Source organism: Pantherophis guttatus, chromosome 2 (assembly GCF_059756535.1).
Source record: "Pantherophis guttatus breed Tessera chromosome 2, ASM5975653v1, whole genome shotgun sequence".
Classification (NCBI taxonomy): Eukaryota; Metazoa; Chordata; class Lepidosauria; order Squamata; family Colubridae; genus Pantherophis; species Pantherophis guttatus.
In genome coordinates, this window is record NC_142064.1 from 132,922,995 (window position 1) to 132,948,638 (window position 25,644).

The following is a 25,644-nucleotide window of genomic DNA, read 5'->3' on the forward strand; positions in this document are numbered from 1 at the left end:
CCCTGCAGTCATCTGGAATTTCCCAAGGTTTTCTCAAAGTTTATGTCAACAAATGGTTCAATACTAGGGTGGTCATTAAAATACCCTAAGAAGTAATGACAGGATGAAATAAAGGCGGAGTGGCTTTTTAAAATAAATAAATGCTCCTTTAAAATAAAAAAAAGAGAAATCTATGAAAATAATGTGTTTTGCTCAAAGTATATTTAAGCACATCTATATTCCCCCCCACCCCCACCCTCCTGACTCAATGTCCGATATACATGCGGGTTTTTTTGCTTTTTACTAGCAAGTCACAGCAGTATTAGTTGCCTGGTAAATTTTAAAATTTGCATTGGTAGCTGCTAAAAGAAAGAAGAAAAGTTTGGAAGCTTGCCTCAAAACTCACTTGTTTGCCTCACCTGCTCTGTTCTTGCCCAGGTTATCCTAGTTCACCACAACATAGATGCAACTTCCAAATCAATGTTGTACCTGGATTTTCTCTTATGTTTCTAAGTCTCATCCTAGGAGCCACTGAGAAAGTAGGGCTACTATATTTGAGCTGCAAGAATCGAAGTGACCATTAGGTGGCATCAACTGGTTCTTTCTCTTTGCTGCCATCTGGTGTTCATCCGAGGTTTTGCATCCTGGATACGATAGCCCTCCAGAAGCAGAGCAAACAAAACAGACTGACAAAAGGCGAGCCTTCTACAGGGTGGAGATATTCAGAAGCAAACTTCTAAAAAACTAAAATGTCCATCATCCTCATCATCAAGTAGGCGATACTTTTTTAAGGCCACCCAAAATAGCACAAAATGGTGTACTCGCTTTCTTGTTAGTGATGATGGCAATCTCCTGGACAATAATAGTGTCTTGATGCAAATGATATACAATTTATTATTTAACCATAATAAAATCTAATGTTCTACCCATAGTTTCTTGCAGATTGAAAAAAACTTCATCCCTGAAAAAGTCAGTGACAAATCATTTTTGTAGCATTGCATAGATACACTCAGCTTGATCTGAGGGAGTTTCACCTTCTCACCCCTCATCTTTTTTTAATAAAGCAGAAAGATCGAATGCAGGTACCAAAACACCTGGAGATCACATCTTGATGCTTAGAAAGCCCTCCTGTGTAGGACTTTCAGCAATCAAAGCTGGAACTGGAGAATAGAATAAGCAGGCATGCTGTTGTGTATGTCTACAGTTTGGAGGAGGTAGGATAGAAGGAGTTGGGTGTTAGCTAAAGGAACTTAGATGCAGCAGCATGATAAATCCAACGTATCCTATTGCTGCATGAGTTTGAGGTTGCGCTCTCTCTCTCTCTCTCTCTCTCTCTCTCTCTCTCTCTCTCTCTCTCTCTCTCTCTCTGTGTGTGTGTGTGTGTGTGTGTGTGTGTGTGTGTAATCTATTTATTATGCCAATTTCTCCAAAGCTATGCATTTCTGTCTGCTACGTTTGCAAATTTCCCCACGGTCGTGCATTTTACAAAATTATTTTTATGAACCAATGCATTTTTCTGTAGACTTGGCCCTAATAGGCTTAAAAGAAAAAAAAATTGCATTGCAAAATTCAAAAACATGTAAATATGTAAGCATAACTATTATTTCACGGCACGTATTGATTTAAAAGAGTTGAATCAGATTATTTTGTAAATTGAACAAATTCTCTGCTATATTTCATCAATAAGGATGCAGACTGTTACACTGGTAATTGTACAATGAAAAACAGAGCATTCGTGTACACAATAGGTAAGGCATTGCTACCCAAAGTTTTTCTTTCATTACCCAAAATTATTTATCAGAAAGTCTTAACAAACTTCAGGGTTCAGTTGTAAGTCATTTTCTTCAGCAGCATCATAACTCTGAACAGTCACTGAATGAATGGTCATAATTAGAGAACTTCCTGTATTTTAAAAACAGCATCATTGAATAATCTTTTTTAAAAAATATTTTTATTAAACATATTTTTATTTATTTATTTATTTATTTTATCAGATTTCTATACCGCCCTTCTCCGTTCGGACTCAGGGCGGTTTCAACCTTTACACCACATTTCCACTCTCTACAGCGTTCCAGTATCGGTATCACCCGTATTTACATAGTTTCAAATTTTATAGATTACTTTTCTATACATTAAATAGTTATTTAATTATCTAAATTTAATGATCTTATAATTGTTTATTTATGTACATTGAATAATCTTTGACCAATGACCATTGGTAATTTCATCCATTTTTCATCTTAACGGGAATAGTTAGGGAGATTTTTGAATATATTTTAGTACTCCTGGCAATCTTTAAGTCAATTTAAATTCTCTGTTGTGATGGGTAATGGGTTTATTTATGTGCTGTTACCCAAGGAAAAAAGTGTAGATAGCCCTAGTCTTCATTATAAATGCTGCACCTGAATTGACAGCAACAGGCAAACGGGACCAAATCTTTTGCTTTAATTCATGAAAAGGAGGGATTACCCATAGATCACACAAAGGTATATGTTGTTAAAATATTTTTTATTCCTGTAAATATTGCTGCCCATCAAAGTAAATCTAGATCCACATTTATTAGCTGCTAAAATGATTAAGGATCGCTATAGCTATCATAACATCCTCTGCAACCATCATTTTAGTAGCTGCTTTAAAACACCTAATAAATTGGTACACCCCACAATTGAACAAGGTCATCCCTGTACGTTGCCTCCTCTCTTCCTCCCTGGCCTTGCAACAGTTTTGGCTTTATGAAAAACTGTGAGGATCCTCTTGGCTTTTTGTGTGTGTTTACATCTTTCAGTCAGTGTTGACTCCTGGCAACTGCCTGGATTAAGTCCCTGCAGTTGTACCTTTCTAGGACTTTCTAGTATGTACCCATTACAATCTCTCTGCAACTGCCTTCCCAGCAACCTACAGAGGCTTCTCCCTGCCGCTATAATTCACTTAAAGGGCCTAGTTAAAGACACAGGTACTTTCTCCCCACTTGCCAATCTATCAGCTTCTGAAAAACCCATTGCCTGGGAGAGGCCCCAGATGGCCACCCAGTTTGTGTTTCTCATTTTGTAGGAGATCACTGTCATTTTCCACTGGGCAACCTAAACCCAGCTAAATCACTTCTATCGGATAGAACAGGTGGATCGTGCACCCTCGGTTAAGAAAGGGGATTCTCCTGGTTACTGTTAGCCAGACAGAAAATCTATTAAACTTTCTTCCTTTGTAATCCACCAATTTGCCCCTTTCCCTCAAGAGGCACATCAAGAGAGGCGCCTGGAATGGAGCGTATCTGTGAGAGAGCAAGGAAGGAAGGAGAACAACAATAACAATTCTGCATCTGTCCCTAATGAGTTGCACGTTTTGCCCATCATCGTGTGTGAGGGTGTGAAAAATGCAATCAGTGATGAATGTGGCTCCCCAAAGAACATGGGGTTGTTTGATTCATAGCACAAGCGGCAGCCGAGAGGAGCAAAGCCCTTTTCAAAAGCCTCATTTATGTTTTTTGAATCACAGAGCAGACCAAAATGAGCAAAGCAATCTTTTCCCAAGTATATTCTGTTCAGACATAGTATTCAGCAGGTTCTGACAAGTTCTGGAGAATCGGTAGCGGAAATTTTGAGTAGTTCGGAGAACCGGTAAATACCACCTCTAACTGGCCCCACCCCCATCTATTCTCTGCCTCCCGAGTCCCAGCTGATTGGGAGGAAATGGGGATTTTACAGTAACCTTCCCCTGGAATGGGGTGGGAATGGAGATTTTACAGTATCCTCCCCCTGCCACGCCCACCAAGCCACGCACACAGAACCAGTAGTTAAAAAATTTGAATCCCACCACTGGTTCTGTTGGAAGAAATGTCCATCTGGGTTCATTTCCAAATGGGGAGAAGGACACTGGAAACATGGAGGCTGCTTGGAAGGATGATAATGGAGCAGAACCACTAAGCACATGGTCCTGGTGCAGTTGAACATATGGAGTGAAGAGTGCGTGTAATTTATACTCTCTCTTGGGTTTTGAACCTGAGCTTCCTGTTCCTGTGGCAAGGGCACGTATCCTATTGGCTGTCCGACTCCCAAGGGGCGGAGGTCTTAGCTAACTTTGTAGACTGTCTGTGTCCCAGGCTTGGTTGAATCTTGCTGGGTGATGTAATGAAGGGGCTTTGGGCACTTCCTATTGTGGCTGAGGGCTAATCCTACCTTTGTTGGATCTTGGGTGAGGGTATTTGCTTATGAATAGACCTAGCCATCTCTTCATCTCTTAAGTGCTGACATCTGCTGTGGGCAATTAAGAAGGGTGGGGGCTATTAAGAGTGAGTCTGCTTCCTGCCTCAAATCACATGTTTCTCCATTTCTCATCCAGGAAAATATAATATTCTGCCTTTTAATATTTCCTAGAATATTTCATTCTAGGAGAGGGGTGAGTGCTAACTTTCTACAGTTCAGATATCTGACCTTGAAGGGAAACTCTCTGGTGAGAAACATAGATGAAGAATAACTTCTGGGCAGCAGGTTCACTTTTTATAGTGACACCAGCAGCATATAAATGTAATAAAATAAATAAATAAATAAAGTGCAGCCTTTTGTTTGTTTTCTCTTGCGTATTTACTTCTCCTCATTTTTTTTGGGTGGTGGTGGCTGTCTGTGTGTGTTTGTACACATAAATGTGTGTGTGTGAAATAACAACCAAAACATATGACAAAGTACAACTAAAAATATAGCAGTGCTAATAAAATTAGAAAACCTATATATAGTATAATGATTACATGTATGAAATTTATAGAAAAGTATATCCATTAAAAATTAAAATACAACTAGCTCAATCCTTTAAAGTATTATTAAATATAGCCATATAAACATTTGATTGCTCCATATTCTCAGTTTTAATACAATATGTTATTTCAATACAATGATATTTATGTAATATACTTAGATTCCTGATATTCTATTATGTAGGTGCCGTAGAGAATTAAATATAGAAAAGAAAAAGTGTATATTCTATCAACAGTAATTACTGTCTTGAATGTTAATATTATAATGTTATTGTTTGACTTTTCTTTAAAATTAAGTATAATGAATATATGGCTGCTGGGAGTTGCAGTTCCAGCAGCTGAAGAATGGTTTTCCCATCCTTTTAAAAGCATACCAAAAACATGTGCAAAGTGCCTTATTGTAAAACCTTTGATTGCTTTTTGGTATTGTCAAATGTACTATTTTTATAAAGAATTTCATTTAAATAAATAAAAAAAGTATAATGAATATATAATATAATAAAAAAATGAAGGGAGAACATACATTAAGGAATTTCTTTTAGAATAATAGTTTTGGTCCTAAACGTCTCCAGAGATTCTCAGTCATCCAGGTTATGGTCGTCTCAAAGGTGCTTTTTCAAGAGGCAACTGGACTTTCTTGTTTTTCTTTGAAGACATTTTGCTTTTCATCCAAGAAGCTTCTTCAGTTCTAACTGGATGGTGGAGAGTGGAAGGATTTATACTCCTTGCAGACAGCTGGTCATTTGCATTCTTTAGAAGTCCAATTGCCTCTTGAAAAAACACCTTTGGAACTTTTGGTCATAAGAAAAATTGTTTATGATTAAAATCTCATTTTTTGTTTATTTTATATATTTAAGAAAAATTATATGGCCTCCCAATATAATAACTCTCAGTGACTCTGGGCAGCTTACAAAGATAAAACCCCAATGCAAAAACAACACAAAAAGCCATACTCCTCTCCCCAACGACAACTATCAAACGAGCCACTTGATGGGCTCCATATAATTCTGGGGTTCCAAGGCAGAACAGTGTCTTCAGGGCCTTGCAAAAGAATGTCAAACTGAGGGGGGGGGCAATCTTATCTCTGCAGGGTGGGAGCCACCACAGAGAAGGCCCTTCTTCTTGGTCCCATCAGATGGACCTTGTTGTGGTGGATTGGATACATTAAGGTGATCAATCATCCTCCTTTAGGGAGGTCTGTCCTTCTTTTGTAGGTTCGTCCTCTCTTGAAAAGTGTCCTCCTACATGTCCTCCTTTTCGATGTTTGAAGACTAATCTGTAAATCTCCGTATTTGATCGATGCCGATCCGATCCGTTGCGTGTGATGTGATGTATTTGTATTTGACATGACGATTCGTCATATCAAATACAAATACGTCACATCACACGGTACAGTGCGGTGAGACATGATTATGAGACGCATGTGCTCCGCACAGGAGAATTGTTTTGAGAGAGTGCGCCACGCGCAAGAGTGCGTCGTGCACAAGTGGCTTTGTTTACGTCTTACCAAAACATGACAGAGCACACGCGCACCGATTAGATTCACTTCTTTTTTTTTCCTTCAATTTATTTGTGTCCTCCTTCTCATTGTAAAAAAGTTGGTCACCTTAGATACATGTAATTGGGAAAATATGGCCCTTCAAATAACTTGGTCCCAACCATATGGGGCTTTGAAAGGGACAACTGGGAACTTTAACTGGACCTGGAAGCAAACTGTCAGCCAATGCAGCTCCTGCAGGAGAGGTGACACATAGCATTTTGTAGGCCTGAGGAGAGGGGAGTGCAGCCAGTATATGGAGCTCAACCAAATTTTTTAAAAAGAAAAACAATATTGGATATATACTTCATACTCTATACTTTGTGTGTATAGCAAAACCGCCTTGCAGCCTCGTTTGACAAAACCTTTATTAATCTGTGAACAGTTTTTTATGTAATGTAATTTATTGAATTTTAATTTCATTACTGATTTATTTAAGTTTGCAAGTTTAGTTTCATTTCGTTCATGAATATATTTTATATTCCATTTCAGTTTATGAAATGAGGTGAGGGGGCCCATATTAGTCTTGTTCCAGCACTTAATTATCCTCTCGGCGGCCCTGGCATTTTGGACCAATTGAAGCTTCCGGATACTACGTTGTTGCATGGGGACTGTGTGTGTGTGTATATATGACTATGAAAATGGGTGTAAGAGTTTTTGTACCTCCTCAATTTACACATACACCACTCGTATTTTCAGTCTGAAGGACCAGATTAATCCTACTGGTCCACCCACAATTTAAAATCTGCAAAACAAGCTCTCCACTCATATTAGGAAACACAAAGGAGAAGGTGTTTTTTGCAACATCCCACAACTCTGCAATTGTTTACCGGACTATCTGTCACTAGAAGCTAGTTTTCTTAATCTGACCTAACCCAGATGCCTAAAATATAAAGTGGATTTCTTTTCTAGCAAAACTCTTTTGTCTATATTTTCCACAATATGTTCCTTAAACTGCTGAAGGGATGGGAAGTGTTAATCACATCATGCAACATACAGGTAGTGTGATTTTCACTGGTTCTTTCTCTGCTTCTGTGTCAAAAGTGCTCGGTCCTAAGTGTAAAGCCTGTTCAGTTTGGTTTCCTAAATGCTGAAAGATCGTCTTCCCACATAATTCATAATCTCAAGCTCTGCCTTGAAGCGTCCTTTCATGCTACAGTAGGTTGGGCATAGACCCACGGAAGAGGCTTCACATCAAAGGCCTCTAACTCTTATGATGGCAGTAAATGAAGACTTTTTTAAAACTCTCCCTCGCCTTTTAAATTTATCAATTTTTATTTGTACTGTCAAGTCATATTTTAACCTCTGGTGCTCAATGTTTTCTTTTTTTTAAAAAAAGAAAAGATCTCTCCCTATAATGTTTGCGAATCTTTTTTTTTTAAAAAAAAAAGGTTTTAAATTGATGGATGTGGAGAGTGGGGGTGAGGATTATTTGTGTAGTCCCTCTAAGGGCTATTACAGGTAGTCCTCGACCACAGCTGAGCCCAAAATTTATGTGGCTAAGCCAAGTGAGTTTTGTCCCACTTTCTTTCCACTGTTATTAAAGTGAATCACTATAACTGTTAAGTTAGTAGCATGGTTGTTAAGTGAATCTGGCTTCCCCATTAATTTTGCTTGTCAAAAGGTCACAAAAGGGAACACCGCAACTACCATAAATATAAACCAGTTGCCAAGCATCCAAATCAGTGGTGAAATCCAATTTTTTTTTACCAACGGTTCTGTGGGTGTGGCTTGGTGGGCATGGCTTGGTGGGCGTGACAGGGGAAGGATACTGCAAAATCCCCATTCCCTCCCCACTCCTGGGGGAAGGATTTTGCAAAATCTCCATTCCCACCCCACTCTGGGGCCAGCCAGAAGTGGTATTTGCCGGTTCTCCAAACTACTCAAAATCTCCACTACCGGTTCTCCAAACTACTCAAAATTTTAGAACCTGCTGGATTTCACCCCTGATCCAAATGTAAGTCATGTAACCATGAGGATGCTGCAATGGTTATAAGTCTGAAAAATGGTCATAAGTCACCTTTTTCAGTGCCGTTGTAACTTCAAATGGTCACTAAATGAATGGTTGTACGTTGAGAACTACCAGTACCTGTATTGCAGGGTAGGAGAAAGAAAATTTTCAAGGGGGCAAAAGCACAGGTGAAATTATGATGACATGGGGGTGTGGCAGTGTTATTTTTAATATTAATAGGCCGGTCCTAATAAACACCCAATGCAACTATTTCTTTTTATTTCCTGACAAAAATTGGTAAGAAATTCATCTTTAGTTCTTCTACTTATAATTTGCCTTTTTATTCAGTCCAACAACCGAGGCACCCAGAAATAACTAAAGCACAAATACAAATACAAAAGGAATGGTTCCACAGGTGTGTGCTAGAAACTGGATGTGAGGGGACTGCTTGCATAATGATATATCCAAATGGATGCTTGCCATTTTTAAAACATGCAGACTGAGGCATACGTGGAATGGAACGGGATTATGAACGAGCCCTCCCTGAATGTGTCAGGCAACTGAAATAAAAAATGAAAAATTTAAGAGGCTAAGGAGGGTACTTAAGAAAAAATGGTTTATTGCTACAATATGAGTCAGGGGGCCATTGATGAAATGTACCCTCTAAAGTGAGAGGGAACACTAGCAAGTGGCAAAATGCTTTTTCTCAACTGGTCTTCTGCCCGATAATCCTTCGGAAAACAAAACAGGCGGCTGTGTGTTTCTGAAACTCAGGATCTATTCAGAAAGTCATTTCAGAGATGTTCACTTTCTTCCACAGACAGAGTGAGGGAAAAAAATCAGTTCTAAATCAAGATTGCCAGAATTGATGAACAGCCCGGAAGGATTGCGGTAATAGAAGCCATCAGGAAAAAAACTATATAGATTTTTCATTGTTTCTTATTCTTAGAAGGCAATTTTAAGAGCAGAGGGAAAATAACTCAGCAAGGCAAAAGATTTGGGTAATTACTCTTGGGAATGGACATTGTTTGTCAAGAAACGAATGACTTTTTATGACTGGGTTGATAAAGGGACCACTGCAAAACTGAGGGTCAATTCCTCCTGAGTTTTTTGGGCTGTTGACGAGGAGCAGAATTTATGAGAAAAAGATTGGACACCATCCAGAAGACTGTGGAGACCATGAGTCCATAAAGTGTAGGAACTTTTTTTTTTTAAAAAAAAAACAGAAGTCCTGTCCTATACCTATTCCACATTTTCTTTCTCTTCAACACCCTTTGGAGAAACACAGCCTTTCATGCTTTGTTCTTGTGTGCACTCCAAATCTTTCGAAACTTGAAGGGGGAAAGAATTATATCCCAATGTCTGGAAGCCAATATGATGGGAAATGGAGAAAATGGAAAAGGAGAAAGTAGGAAGGTAAAGAGAAAAAAAAAAGATAAGTCACTGGGTAAAGCATCCAGAAGTATATGTGAGATCCTCAAAGCGCATCTTTTCTTAGGGCCCCACATTCTGAAGAAACGCAAACCATCAAGAAGGCATAATGGTCTCAGTTTAATTCTTCATCTGATGTTCTTAACCCTGAATGAGCATAGGTCTCTGTGAGAAGACCTATTTGACCCAATTCATTTGTGATCAGACAGAATGAAGGGGCTTCTTCATAATGCAGAGTCTTATTATACAATTCGCTGTCCCAAGAAGTCATGATGTCCAATTATATGAACCTGAAGGGTGTTGAAAGAAGATTGGAGAAATTCACGGCTAGTGATAGAGAATAGTTTTATGGCTGTGTATTTACCCCACCAGAATCAGAATCAGAATGATTCTTTGAATTTCACAGTCTCTACCCAAGATATTTATTATAATTTATAACATCGTCGCAAGCATTTGGATTTCCAAGATCTTTGATGAAGCAAATTTGTTTTTAAAATCTTACACAGAAAGCAGATAATGGTGACCTCTATTTGTGGAAGGTCGCATTGGAACTTACCGAATAAAGAATTTGCATTGGGTAGGAGGCAGTGGTGGGTTTCAGCAAGTTCTGACCAGTTCTGGAGAACTGGTAGCGGAAATTTTGAGTAGTTCGGAGAACTGGTAGTAAAAATTCTGACTGGCCCCGCCCCCATATATTCTCTGCCTCCCGAGTCCCAGCTGATTGGGAGGAAATGGGGATTTTGCAGTAACCTTCCCCTGGATTGGGGAGGGAATGGAGATTTTACAGTATCCTTCCCCTCCCATGCCCACCAAGCCATGCCACACTCACCAAGCCATACCCAGTAGTAGGAGTAGTAAACCAGTAGTAAAAAATTTTGAAACCCACCACTGGTAGGAGGTCTCCCAAAGCTTCTTAAAAGGAGAAGAAACAGATGGTTATTGGATCCCCTAGTTGGAAATATGAATTTCATCTAATATAACTATGGTTTTTCCATTCTTTGTAATACAGACAGACTCCTGATATATATGAAACATAGTGTGGAGAATGTGGTTGTTGGTTTGTCGAAGAAAAACAGTTGACTATCATGGGTAACGAAACACCAGAGTAGACAGACTTTTGACTAGATGTAGCGGGAACTCTTTGTGATTTTAATAGATCCCAGGTGTACACTACAATATATTTATGGGCGTACAAAAGATTCCTCCACTCTATTTTACTGCTGCCTGAAATATTGTGTTGAATTGACCCAAACCAGGGCAATATTTCCCTAACATTTCACTGGACCATTCAGCTTCTGATTCCTTCTCTATCCTGCTATGTTTCATCACCTGGTCAACCTTTGCACTTTGCTGCATGGTAGAATTCGCCATGCATAATTTTCAGAGATTGTTATGATAGTTCTTCCAGATCCAGAGAAGACAGAGGAAGAAAGGAGGAGAGAGAGGCTTACTTATGGCTTTCACAAATTCAGGTTAAGAAGAGACCTGATGGTCATTCATACAGACATCACTGATTTAATAGCAGTCTTTGTTCCATCAGGAGCTTTCTTTGGAATTGGTGCAGATTATTCTTGTCAACCAACTACAAAAATGTAAACTTCCGCCTGTCCCACTTTCTTCATTGCCGTTGCCAATTATTTTCGCCTACATCCACCTAAACAAAGGAAACCACCAAAGACCCCTTTAAGCAATCCTCTTCAGGCCCATCATCATTCATTCGATGTGCATCCTTAACAAATAACAAAAACATGAATAAAAAAGACTATCTGTGAACATAGAGGTTAGTTGCGCTGGCTGGATGACACTTTTTGAACTGTCCCAGTTTCATCTGCACAATAAAAAGAGATGAAAGACTGATTGCATCACTATTGCCACGACCTTGGGTTTTTTGGGCAGGATGCCTCTGGAAGCTCAGATCATCACTTCAAGCACAAAAAAGCAGAATCAATGTCTGTGAGACACACACACACACACACACACACACACACACACAAAATTAATTTCAATTAACAATAGCACTTAGACTTATATACCGCTTCACAGCCCTCTCTAAGTGTTTTACAGAGTCAGCATATTGCCCCCAACAATTTGGGTCTTCATTTTACGGACCTCGGAAGGATGGAAGGCTGAATCAACCCTGAGCCGGTCAGAATCGAACTGATGGCAGCCAACAGAATTAGCTTGCAATACTGTATTCTAAACACTGTGCTACCACGGCTCCTGAATCAAACTATTCAGGCAACAGAATTTACTGCACATTAACACTTGTTTCCCAGCTGTGGAAAAAACATGGGGAAGAATGGGATTTCCATCTTTGTATCATGCCCATAGATAAGTTATGGTGTCTTTTGATTGCTGAGAGGTCATCATGATCCCAGATTAAATCTGCATACCATCTAGAAGTTCTCAGTGATTTTCTGACTATCTGCTCCCCAAATAATATATAATATTTAAATGATAATAATATTTTAATGCTTATTTAATTAACATGTTAAAATATTAATACTTAATTTTAATATTTAATTTAAAATTAGCTAACATTCATTTAAATTTAATATTCAATAGCATTTTTTTTTTAAAAAAAAAGCTCTACCATAATAAAGGCGGGGGATCTTTATCCTATTCCACATTCAAGGGAGGGAGGGAGGGACTAGCACAAAGATGCCACTGTTGGAGTTTTCCAGAAAGACATTATGAGACCAATGTCTGTGGCACAATCAGCAACCTGTAATTTACAGCTACATCTTTCTCAGCACCTGATGAACTGGAGAAGCAGTGCAACCCAAAAGGAGAGGAGGCTGCTGAATTTGTCTCAATAATGACAGCCCAAGAATAATTGGTTCCTCTACATAGCCCCAAAATGAGGAGACCGTCCCAGTTTTAGACATGGCAAGGCAACTCAACACATGGTTGGTTAAGGCAAGTGTTACCTGATTTACTACGGGCTGGTGACGCAGTGGTGAGAATGCAGTATTGCAAGCAGTCAGTTTGATCCTGACCAACTCAAGGTTGACTCAGCCTTCCATCCTTTCAAGTAAAATGAGGATCTAGATTGTTGAGGGCAACATGCTGACTGTAAACCGCTTAGAGAGGGCTATAAAGCACTAAAGGTAAAGGTAAAGGTTCCCCTTGCACATATGTGCTAGTTCTTCCCGGCTCTAGGGGCGGTGCTCATAAAGGAGAAAAGCCAGCACTGTCCAAAGATGTCTCCGTGGTCATGTGGCCAGCATGACTAAATGCCAAAGGTGCACGGAATGCTGTTACCTTCCCACAAAAGGTGGTCACTATTTTTCTACTTGCATTTTTAACATGCTTTTGAACTGCTAGGTTGGCAGAAGCTGGGACAAGTAATGGGAGCTCACCCCATTACGCGGCACTAGGGATTCGAACCGCTGAACTGCTGACCTTTTGATTGACAAGCTCAGCATCTTAGCCACTGAGCCACCGCATCCCTCGTAAAGCACTATATAAGCCTAAGTGCTATTGCTAATTGAAATTAATTTTATTTAAGTGTGTGTGTGTGTGTTTTGAAGAAGAAGTCTACTTCTAAACAAGTTTCAAGCCCTCCTGGCACTTACTTGTGTTGCTGGTTTCACTGTGTCTCCCATTTTCTTTTCTTTCTTTCGTTTTCCCATAATCTTTCTTGTAATGTTCATCTAATCTGCACCGATAAGTCAGAAATGTTTCTGCTGAAAAAAGCTTTGAGAGTACTGAATTCTGTACTGATATCTCTCCATCCAACTCAGCAGAGGCCTCTGATTAAATTGACTATTGAATTAGTTATGATGAATTCTTCTTCAATCCAACCTGCATCCATTCTACCATACTATTTTCCATGATGTTGCTTTCTCTTCTAGAAAGTAAGGGGTATTAAGGAGTTTAAAGCTGACAGTGTGGACTTCCTAGCTAAAAAAAATATACGACCTATATCTACATTTGACCTTGGTAGTTGGGGACTGAAAACTGGCCAGTGTAATTCCATTTTTAAAGGAATGGCTTAGGAAGAGATCCAGGGAATTATAGACCCGTCACCTGATATCTCTTCTGGGAAAGGTAGTGGACACTGCTATTAAACATAAAATTACCAAACACTTAGAAACACAGGCCTCATTCAAGCATACCCAACATGGTAAGTATATTAGTTATACTAGAATTTTTGAGGGTATTAATAAACATGAGGATAAGCGTAAGCGAGCAGACACCATCTATCTACATTTTCAAAAAACTTCAATAAAATTCAAAAGCTTCTCATGAGGTTTTATAGACATGGAATAAAAGGGCAGGTTCTCTGGAGAAATGACTGGTTGAAGAATAGAAAATAAATAATAAAAGAATATTTCTCACAATGGAGGAATGCAACTAGTGAAGCCCCCAGATTCTGTCCTAGAATGGGTGCTTTTCGACATATTTATAAATGATCTGGAATCAGGTGTGAGTAATGGACTAGCCGCATTTGCTGATAACACTGAATTGTTCAGACTGTTAAAAAACAATAAGGGCTACAAAGATCTCCATGGGGACTTCTGCACATTAGAAGAGTGGCCTTCAAAATTTGAGATGTCGTTCAACATGAGCAAGCAGAATAGAATAGAATAGAATAGAATAGAATAGAATAGAATAGAATAGAATAGAATAGAATAGAATAGAATAGAATAGAATAGAATAGAATAGCCTTGATAGTACAGAGCCTTGATAGTACAGTGGTCTATGCACCCTGTTATTAACACAGCTGCCTGCAATTTACTGCTGGTTCAAATCTCTCCAAGGCTCAAGGTTGACTCAGCCTTCCATCCTTTCTAAGGTAGGTGAAATGAGGACCCAGTTTGTGGGGGCAATAAACTGACTTTGTATAAATATACAAAAGTATGAAGGCTATTGCTTAATGCATTGTAAGCCGCCCTGAGTCTCCGGAGAAGAGCGGCATATAAATCAAATTAAAAAAGAATAGAATAGAATAGAATAGAATAGAATAGAATAGAATAGAATAGAATAGAATAGAATAGAATAGAATAGAATAGAATAGAATAGAATAGAATAGAATGGCAGAGTTGGAAGGGTCCATCCCTGTGCTTAGGCAGGAAACCCCATACCATTTCAGGCAAATGGCTGTCCAGTCTCTTCTTAAAAACTTCCAGTGTTGGAGCACCCACAACTTCTGACGGCAAGTTGTTCCTCTGATTAACTGTTCTTACTGTCAGGAAATTTCTCCTTAGTTCTAGGTTGCTTCTCTCCTTGATTAGTTTCCACCTATTGCTTCTTGTCCTGCCGTCAGGTGCTTTGGAGTGATGAACATTGGTGCCCCAAATCCTAACCCCTCATGCTAATAATGGGATCAGATCTAACAGTAACTGATAAAGTATCCTGGAGAAATGGTAAATAGTTAAATTGTGCATCTGCTGTAAATAGAGGCCCATGACATGTTAAGAATTAGTAAGAAATAGTACCGGAAACAGTCGTGCCAATATTATAATGCCCTTACATAAATCAACAGTAAAATTACATATGAAATAACATTTGTAGTACTGGTCACCATACATCAAAAGGAATGTAGGAGAACTAGAGACCACTAAGATGGTTAAGGGAATGGAGCAAGCCCTGGTCTTTCACGCCTGATGTCTTATGAACAATTTCTAATGCCTCATTGACAGTGCTGGCAATGTTGCAGTCAGGTGGTAGTTCCTGCCAGCTCCTATTAGCTACTGAAAGTTCCAATATTTATTCCCCCTCTCTTCCTGGCCATTGGACCTTGCCCTTGAGGGCCATTTTGGGTTGGATTGCAAGAGAAACCAGATACTTGACATGCCCCGAGGCATCTGTTTATGTAATGCACAGCTGGCTATTGAAAAAAAAATGCTGATTAGGCTTTACGTAGTGTCATCTGCACAGGTGCACAAGCTTTTGGAAGACTAGCAAACCTGTTTTTGAATATATATACAGCAACCTTTCAACAACATGCTAGACCTGTCTGTATGCTGGAACTATTTACTGATTTAAACAGGGGGAGAGATGTATGGCTGGTTATGTCCCCAATTACTGTATTTTGGGGGTGGGGGTGGTGTTTGATGGTCCTAACAAGAATGGGTTTCATAGAGCTGTACATCTACAAGTTTTATTATTTATTCAGGGAGTGGGGCCCATTTGGGCAACTCTGATGTTATTTTGTATACTTCTGTGCTGCTACACAGAGTCACATACTTTCAGCACAGCATGGGATGGGATGCAAGTTAAGTTTGGGGGGTCTAAAAGAAGAAAAAAAAAGTTGAATGTGATGAATATGTGATGGAGCAGAAAAAAGCTTGCAGGTGCATTAACAAAGTTCTGTCTACATCATCCATCTGTTCCTGACCAACCAATAAGTAAGATGCTGGTACTAATTTATCAGCCAAGTTGGAGAGAGGGGAGAGGGAGGGAGGGGGAGAGACAGGGAGAGAGAGATGAGAGAGAGAGAATGATAGAAATAGAGATGAGAGAGATGAGAGACATAGAGAGGGAGAAAGAGACAGAGAGAGACAGACAATAAATAGAGAGAAATAGAGACAATAGAGATTATAGAGATAGGGACAGAGATGATAGACTTTCTTTGGAGAAATGAAAGATTGAAACTTTGAACATTAGAACATTTTGTGATAACCTCCTTTATAATTTACTGGGGCAAAGAATATTTTTATATGTCCCATCAGACATGCCTTGGTCTGCAGCTGAAGTGGCAAAACCCAACATAGATTTAGTTGCCCAGAAAGAAATCAACAGCTGTGGCCTGGGCAGCTATGTTGCGGATAATATTATTTGATTAATATTATATCTACTACATTATTACTAACTATCCTAACCCTCTTTTGCATCTGGCTTTGCTTCTCGGTCTCTTGGCTTATGCTGCTTGTGACAAGGGACCACTTAATTACTAAGAGAAGTTGCAATTTGGCATATTTTTTGTAGTACTATATAACCATGACCAGTAACAGTCAGTGCATTGAAAAAACTCATCACCCAACTACTAATGAGAAAAACATGCCTATCTATAATAGGAGATTGTCGGTGGGTAATAAAGACAGAGTTAGCACTATGCCAGGATGCGAAGACTAATTGATTAATTAGTCCTCTGGATTTGAGGTGCTAATGTTGGGGACAACTATGCTTGCTTTGTGCATTCCACTGGTGCTGCCATCTGCTGGTAGCTTTTAGTAAAAACCAAAATTCCACTTGCCAGCAGCCTAGTCCATGAAATGTACTAGTTTATTGAAAAAAGATGTATTAATAAATGGAAAATTATTTTCATTGGATTCCCCCCCCCACCCCCATTGGTAGAAAAGTAGGTGGATAGAGTTTTCCCCTACCTTTTTATCCATATATTTTAAAAGCATCGCACTGGGCTGAGAAGCATCCATCAACAGCAGTGTTCTGGCACCCTTGGAAGACATGTTAACATCACTAGGAAGATGGTATGTGCTAAAAAAAACAAAACCCAAAAATGGTAGCTGCCCATGAGAGGTCACCAATCTTTTCCCCCACCAATAGTTTAGTGATCCTTCCTCAGTGCACACCTTGACCTCTCTGATGTTCTTCTGTTATTTTTACTTGTTATTTTTTACTTGCATTTTTAATTCTATTGAATCAGGTGCCAAGATTTGCTCTGTGACTGAGACAACATAAAACAGATATACTGGAGGGAGAGAGAGGTGAGAGAGAGAGAGAGAGTGACAGAGACAGAGAAGGAGGGAGCGGGGGAGAGAGAAGGACAGATACCTGCGGTAACAATATAGCATTATCACACTGTAGCACAGCACATGACTGGACAATGGGGATATTTATTTATTTATTCATTCATTCATTCATTCATTCATTCATTCATCCATCCATCCATCCATCCATTCATTCATTCATTCATTCATTTATGCCACCCACTCCAGCACACAGACTCTGATCAGATTTAATTCATTGTTCAGTGAGTGACAAATGCTGAGTGCTTCCACATTCTGTTACTTAATTTCTCTCGTTATTGGGAAAGGTTAAATTTTGCATTGTTTTCCCAAAAGCTGCTTAACCAGCCTATACCAGTTGAACCATTCAAAGCTATTCTCCTCTCCAGCACAAGATCTCATCTAAAGCTCACGATTATAGCTCAGAAGCATCGAATGTAAGAGTTGAAGATCCTTTATCCTAAGGGTAGGAATCCATTACTTCAGCATGAGGCAAAGCATTGGGCTGGGTTATCTTTCAGATGCTGGGAATTCGTAAAATTTTCAGATGACATTCATCATAGTCTCTTATCTCTACCATGTAGCATGGGGTTGAGGTAAGATGAAGTCCAAAATATTTAGAGGAAACCAGGTTATTTTATTTGGTATCAAACATTAGAAGTCATCAGGTGTGTCATTATAGGCAGCACACTCCTATGCCAAATTTAAAGAGGCTTTTTATCTTTTCCCACAAAGGCTGTTAATCCCATGTGCCATGCATGTCATTTCAATGGGGAGAGGAAAAGGGACTCCTTCCTCCTGCTAAAGCATTTTCACCAATCTTCCTTTGCTTCATAATGTGTCTCCAAGCAGGCATCCCACTGAAAGCAATTGTTATCAGGCAATTCAAGGCAATGCTTCAGAGGTTTAAACCAAGGAAGAGATGCTGTCCTACAGGCAACTCAGTGTCAAGCTGTAAAAACAAAATAATTATGAGTTAGTTTGAGAAACAGTGATTCGCTTAAAGAAGCTTGGCTGTGGTACCAGATCCTGAACCCAGATTTTCTCTCATCCAGATCTATAACAGAAAATTCCCATCTTAGAGTGGGAAATGCATGATTTAGAACTCATGACTAAACCTAGAAATAATTTGTGATTTACTAAGCCTTTGACAAGGGTCAAATACCGAACCCCCTTCCACTTGCTTGGTGACTTTGAGTCAGTGTTGACACCTGTCAATCATCTGAACTAGTCCCTTCAGTGTTTCTGGCAAGTCTGATCAGAAGTGGTTTGCCATTGCCTCCTTCCTAGGGATGAGAGAAAAGGACTGGTTTAAGGTCACTCACCTGGCTTTGCACATAAGCAGAACTAGAACTCACAGTCTCCCAGTTTCTAGCCTGGTGCCTTAACCACTACACTGAATCAGCTCTTGCATTGGTTTATACCAGTATACCCAATCTGGTGGGTTTTTTTTTTTTTTTTAAAGAAATGTTTGGAGATCAGGGCTCAAACTGGCTAAAGACTTTGGTCACTGGGAATTCTGGGAGCCATAGCCCTAAGATATATGGAAGGCCCCCAGCTGGAGAAAGTAACTTTACACTCTAGTTTTATACATTTTCTGTTTGGCAATCTTCTTTGTGATTGAAATCTTTCCCGTGGCACTTATAAGAGAGCACTAAATAAAAGAAAATAATATTCTCCACTATGAAGCATCCTACCTGTAGATTAAACCCTTGCTTCTTTCTATCTTTTTTCCCCCTTCTTCTTTGCAGGTCCAGGTGGGGGTAAGCCTTGCTGTTCTCTCACCTTCCTGTCTTGGTTACAAAGGTGCGTGTCTTTTGCATACAAATTGCAGCTTCCCCACTGAATTGGAAGAAATGCAGATTTCTGTTGTTTCCATAGAAACCGGCATTTGCCCGCTTTCTAACTTTCCTGCCTAATGACCCATCCAAGGGAAAAAGAGATAGGACAAGAAGATCAATTATTGATCTGCAAAGCACTCTCTTGGTTGTCTTCAGAAAGGGGCTCCTTAGGATTGAGCTACAATTGCTGAAGTCAATTCATTTTGACTTTCCACGCTTTTGAAAGCTTAATTCATCAATAGTGCACGAGGGAAGAGGGAAGGAATATAAAGAAATGCACAACTCTCTCTCAACTTTCCACATTTTGCATAAGGCTTTCAGATCACTCCGTAGGTTTGTCTTCTGGGAACAGTAGATCTGGAGAGGAAAAGCGGGGGGGGGGGGAGTCCTTATCTACTAGCAAATAAGACATAGAAAAACACAACCACACAGTTTGCTTTGGACTACTTATGTATCTAATCCAGGAGTTTCTGCTTTCTCAAAAACACTCCAGCATCTCAGACAACTTTAAATGGGAGACCCAGTCCTTGAACTTGGGATCTTCTGCACGCAAGCTTGTATTCTGTCCACTCGGTTGTGATATCTCCCTTGCAGAGCCCAAAGCAGCATTTCTCAGGGGTGAAATCCAGCAGGTACTGACAGGTTCTGGAGAACCGGCAGCGGAAATTTTGAGTAGTTCAGAGAACCGGCAAATACCACCTCTGGCTAGCCCCAGAGTGGGGTGGGAATGGAGATTTTGCAGTACCCTTCCCCTGCCACATCCACCAAGCCACGCTCACAGAACCGGTAGTAAAAAAAATTGGATTTCACCACTGGCATTTCTGAAAGGGAAATCGTGATCAACAGCTTTTGAAATAGATTGCTAGCAGAAGATAGAGCATGTACTACTAGCTGTTGCGTGTCTGCAATCTGTGTTAAAGCTCTTTTCCTTTTCTAGGCCAATGAATACATTTGGGATTTTGGGAGCAGACATGATATCTGTCACGGGGCCGGGAAAGTGGCTTTCCTAATTGTAAAAAGGGATTTGTTGATGTTTTGTGGATTCTTGTTCTCCATTATTAAACCAATAGGGCTAGTGATGATAATGGGTGATTCAAACAAAAAGGTATTGAAGTCAGTCTCTCAGTCTGGGTCTTCAAGTATGCTTGGACCAGAGGACTGCAGTGGAAATGTAGCTGTTCTTCTGCCTCAGGTTCCTATGCCTAAGCCTAAATTAGGGAAGGGACCCAGTGGCCGTGGCTCTCCCTTTACCCGGCTGCCAATCTGATCCCCAGAAGTAAAGGGTGAGGAAATAGTTGCAGTGAGGACTGCTTCCATGTGATTTCCCAAAGTAGAGCTTCCTAATGGGCACTTCTAGTAGTAAGAAGGGAAAGGTGACAATAAGAATTCTTATTGCTATTACCTTTCCATCACTTCCAGTGTTGGAGCACCCAAAACTTCTGGAGGAATGACTTGCCTCCAGAAGTTGTAGGTGCTAAACCCTGGAGGTTTTTTTAAGAAGAGATTGAACAACCATTTGTCTGAAACAGTATAGGGTTTCCTGCTTGAGCAGGGGGTTGGACTAGAAGACCTCCAAAGTCCCTTCCACCACTCTTATTCTGTTAAGACTTTGGGAAGGTTCCAAATTTGGTTTGTGTTTTGTGTTCTGCTATACATAAGCAAAAAAATTTCAGGACAAACCCATTAATGTTTCAGTTGACTGAGGCTGGTAAAATAGAGGAGACAGTGTCACCTGCTTGTTTCTCCATTAGTGTTTCTGACATTCTCCCAAACACCCACATTGAACAGGGTTTTATTTTCACTTCTTCCCCCTTTTTTTATTCTCAAAACACCAGAATTCTGATACTGGGGGGGGGGGGGGGGGGGCCTTTCAGGAGACTCCTGAAGTTGGATCTTTTTTCTCCAACTTTAAGATGGAAAGTAGGAAAATCACCTTTATAATGAACCATAGAATCTCTATTGAAATAAGTCATTTGAAACAATCCGTCAAATTCAGATATGTATGTATGTATGTATGTATGTATGTATGTATGTATGTATGTAAAAACAATCTATATTTCTTTATAGAAATAATTCTGTCTTGGATAAGATGCTGGAAGAAGTAACATTCTCCTTATTCAATCTGATCTCTGTTTTCAATCACTTCCTGACAGAATCGGTTTCTCCATGCTTTCTTCTCCAATACTAATAATTTCACCAACAAGAATTGTATTGATTCACACATTCCTCACTATTAAGCTACATTTAAACTCATTTAGCATCGATTCAAACAAGATGCAGATATCTCAGAATCCCCCCTCCTCCGATGGTTAATTGAACGGCCAGTCAATATAGATGAGGCAGGGACTCGGTTGCATCCTGAGGCCCTAAGGATCAGGTCAGTAAGAGGCACCCTTGCTGGTTGCCAGCATTCTGCCTTTTCCCTTTGACTCAAAAACTAAGGAAAAGCATCTCAAGGAGACGTCATAAGCAAATGGAGCGTGTGACATTGCCCAACATTAATCATGAGACGTGTCTACCCTGTCATCAGCACAAATTCTAATTGCTTGGTTTGGCGGCACTTGAAAAGGCATCAGAAACTCTGGTTTTAAACCGACATTCTGGGAGATTCTTTGGATTCAGCTGTAAAAAGCTTCCAGTGTCCTTCAGAGGAAGACAAAGTCTGTTGGTGATACTTCCCAGGATGTGTCTCATTGCTAGTAGGAAGACATAAAAATATCAATTGTGTATTGTGCACTCCCAAGTGCTGAAGGAAAATGATTTCTAATTCCCATGGGGGCTTAAATCACAGAAGGTTTTCCACAAGGAGCACCGAAGCTCCCTCAGGTCTCTTCAAGATGGCTCTAAGAGTGGGAATTAGAAGTATCAATTCAGCATTAGCAGTTTAATAACCCTGTAAATTATCATGATTATTCCAGGGAGATTCAATAATTTCCCACTTCTGTCCCAATAAAAAAAGGACATTTCATGGCAACAAGGGGACATTAGGATCACAGGCACATGCCGAGGGGCTTCAGCAGGTGCTCATAGTTTGATTGTGACTTCCTGTCAAGTGAACAGGGATCAGGGCACATTTAATATTTTTGCTGATAAGAATACTTTACATGAAGAAAAAGACTTCCTTCCTTCCAGTGGTGAAATTCAATTTTTTTTACTACCGGTTCTGTGGGCGTGGCTTGGTGGGTGTGGTGTGGCTTGGTGGGTGTGGCTTGGTGGGCATGGCAGGGGAAGGATACTGCAAAATCTCCATTCCCACCCCACTCTGGGATCAGCCAGAGGTGGTATTTGCCAGTTCTCGAACTACTCATAATTTCCGCTACCGGTTCTCTAGAACCTGTCAGAACCTGCTGGATTTTACCCTTCCTTCCTTCCTTCCTTCCTTCCTTCCTTCCTTCCTTCCTTCCTTCCTTCCTTCCTTCCTTCCTTCCTTCCCTTCCCTTCCCTTCCCTTCCCTTCCCTTCCCTTCCCTTCCCTTCCCTTTCCTTTCCTTCTTTCCTCCATCCATCCATTCACCCATCCACCCATCCCAAAGAACATTTAGTTGGTTGAGTCAACCTGAAAAATAAAATTCCTAACTTTCTACAAGAGGAATGCTGGAGGGAGGGCAAAGAAGAGAATTTACAAAAAAAAAAAAAAAAAAAAAAAAGAATTTAAGAATGCAGTGAAATTATTTAGAGCGGGCAAAAAGTTAATTTACAGGGTTATTAAACTGCAGAGCCGACTAATGCTTACCATTTGGCATTATTTCTCTCTTACTCAATCCTCCATGTTTTATTATATGGAAGTTGAACTTCCAAGAAAAGGCTGGTATCCCAGGGATGCAGAACCAATCTGGGAATGGCATGCTCAACTCAAGTGGAAACACTGTGAATTTCAGCAGCTACAGTGCCAGAGGTTTCGTGGTTCCAGAAAAGAAGCAGGGGATCCATTTCATCCAGAGGCCTCAAAGTGGTCACTCCTGCCAGTAAAGAAAGAAAGAAAAGGGGGAGGGAAAGCATTATTAAAATAACAAGCTAGAAGAACATTCTGCCAAATGGCTTTTAAAACAACCCACCCATATATCAGATCCCACTTGGGAAGAAAGGAACAATAAAAGTGGGTGCCTCCTTTCGAAAATAGGTTGTTGCGCTTCAGGAACATAGTAACCGAATGCGTGGAGAAGGAATAAATAGGAAAACGAGTCAGATAAAATGATGGATGGGGTGGAATAACTAAAGAGATGGCACAATGGAAGAGAGTAAGAACCTAACAATAAATTGGCTACTTATTCCATTTATATCCCAATTTGATGAAGCTCTAAGCTGGCTTCAAGAAGCTGCTGGTTTAATGGTGTGAGAGTAGCATTAGGTGTTTAGCCTCGTTTTTCCCAACCTGAAGCCTCCAGAGCTCCTGAGGCTGCTGTTTAACACTCTCCAGACTGCTAACCATGCAGGCTGGGGCTGATGGGAATTGTAATCCACTGCCCTCTAGAAACTTGATTTTTTGTAGTTAATTTTCTCATGTCTGAACCCAATCCTTCCTCTAAGAGCTTCTCCTAAAACCAAACCTGCAAGACAAGGAAGACATTTGGGTTCTCTCCTGGCTCTGTGTGTATGTACCTGGGTGCCAGCCATGTAAATTTACTGGAAAATCCAAACTTGGCAACCTCAGATGCAAATAATCGAGACAACATGCACCCAGCTTTTCAAGCCTTCTGGAAAGAAGAGGTACAAATAGATCTTGGCTGCCATTTAATTTCTAAAACTCCGCAAACTGCATTTATTTCACTCAAACTAGGATATTGGGGAAGAAAGCTAAATGGGCTGACTCAAATTCTAGGATATATATTTGGAGAGCCAGTGTGGCCTAGTGCTTAAGGCTCCAAGCTAAAGAACAAACAAACCAAGAGATGTGAGTTCTAGTCCCACTTTAACATGAAAGTCAATTGGTTGACTTTGGGCCAGTTACTCTCAGCCCTATTTACCTCACAGGGTTGTTGTGGGAAAAATAGGAGGAGGAGGAAGCATTAGGTATGTTCACGGCCTTGCGTTATAAAGCTGGGATAAAAATCTAATAAAAGGGAGAAAGAAAGGAAGAAAGAAAGGAAGAAAGAAAGAAAGAAAGAAAGAAAGAAAGAAAGGGAGGGGAGGGAGGAAGAGAGAGAAAGAAATTAAGAAAGAAAGAAAAGAAAGAGGAAGGAAGGAAGGAAAGAAAGAAAGAGAGAGAGAGAGAGAGGGAGGGAGGGAGGGAGGGAGGGAGGGAGGGAGGGGAAGGGAGGGAGAGAGAGAGAGAGAGAGAGAGAGAAAGAAAGACATTGAAAACAAACACTTACCACAGCATTCATAAGCTTTCCCCAGATCGGAGATTTTACATCCACACGTTGTGTGGATTCCTGATAACACTGTAGCCTAGAATGAACTCTATATTTCCCAATGGTCACCTAAGAGCAGAGATTCCAGCAAAAGAGAAAGAAAAACCTAGCAGGAATTGCTTCCCTACTGCCAGGAGCACCCGGCCTATGTGCCTATCTTTAAACTGGGGGTCCTTTCAACCCGCCCCTCACAAACAGTAGCTCCCCACAGAAATTGCAGATGGGGAAAAAAAATGAGAGTGGGTGAATCATGGGCCTGCTGGCTCCTCAGAAATGCCCAGTAAAGTTGTTGCAAGAGGGATAGGAGACGGAGGGAGAGAGAAAGAGAGAGAGAGAGATGGCTTGCTTGGAATTGGAGCTCCATACTGTCTGGACTGTTTATGAACCTGTTATTTCCTGAATGAAGAACTAGGGTAGTAAAAAATTTTATGGCCAGTTTGCCATCCCGTGCATACGACCGAGGTGCCGGGATGGGAGGGAGGGAAGCAGGTGGCAATTTTTCGACTGGGCTTCGGAGAAAGGTGCAAAAGGGGGATTGGGGAGAAACTATTCCCCAGCTGCTTTCATTGTCTGTTTTCTACACCTCCTGGCTTTGCTGGACGAATCAGCACCTGTCTTCAAAGTGGAGCAGTCACCTCTCTCTCTTTTTATAAGGCATTGATTTTCCTATCAATCTTCTTTAAGGCCCCCTACATTCCCGGGGCTCGCAGCTCTCCAAATTGTCATTCACTTTCAACCCCTGCGCAGAGAAATGGATATGTGTCGCGGTTGCCTAGACAACCGTAACCATGGAACCCATTACCAGGAGCTTCAGATTCACGTCTTTTCCCCTTGTGTTCAGCTCCAGCCTTTCTCCCCATCTGCCCTCCTACTCGTGCCCCATTTGTCTGAGTCCCACCCGCTCTGGGAAGTGATTTGATACCGCCAATATTAACTCCTTCATGGATGCGTAAACTTGACTGATGTCCTATCCTGTTCCCTGTTCACAATGCCAGTTAGGGATGCTTCAAAGATTGCTCATGAGGCCAACTTGACTCTGGTATGGCTATCAGAAGCACATATACTCTACTACAGTATGAAAAGTGTTCCCAGTATAAGACCAATATTGGTTTGA

At 40.4% G+C, this 25,644-nt stretch overlaps 1 long non-coding RNA gene across 3 annotated transcripts; it reads right to left on the reverse strand.

Moving 5' to 3' along the window:
- Positions 1-17,776: 17,776 nt before the first annotated feature.
- On the reverse strand, positions 17,777-25,311 carry LOC117663114 (uncharacterized). 3 transcript variants are annotated; one of them, XR_004590607.3, is made up of 4 exons: positions 25,166-25,311; positions 24,492-24,599; positions 22,913-23,138; positions 17,777-18,291 (listed from the first exon to the last, which is right to left on the reverse strand). It is a non-coding gene; the product is annotated as an uncharacterized LOC117663114 (long non-coding RNA). The 3 variants fall into 3 exon arrangements; XR_004590606.3 differs by having other exon boundaries at positions 25,142-25,311; XR_004590605.3 differs by lacking the exon at positions 25,166-25,311 and having other exon boundaries at positions 17,779-18,291; positions 24,492-25,131.
- Positions 25,312-25,644: the final 333 nt, after the last annotated feature.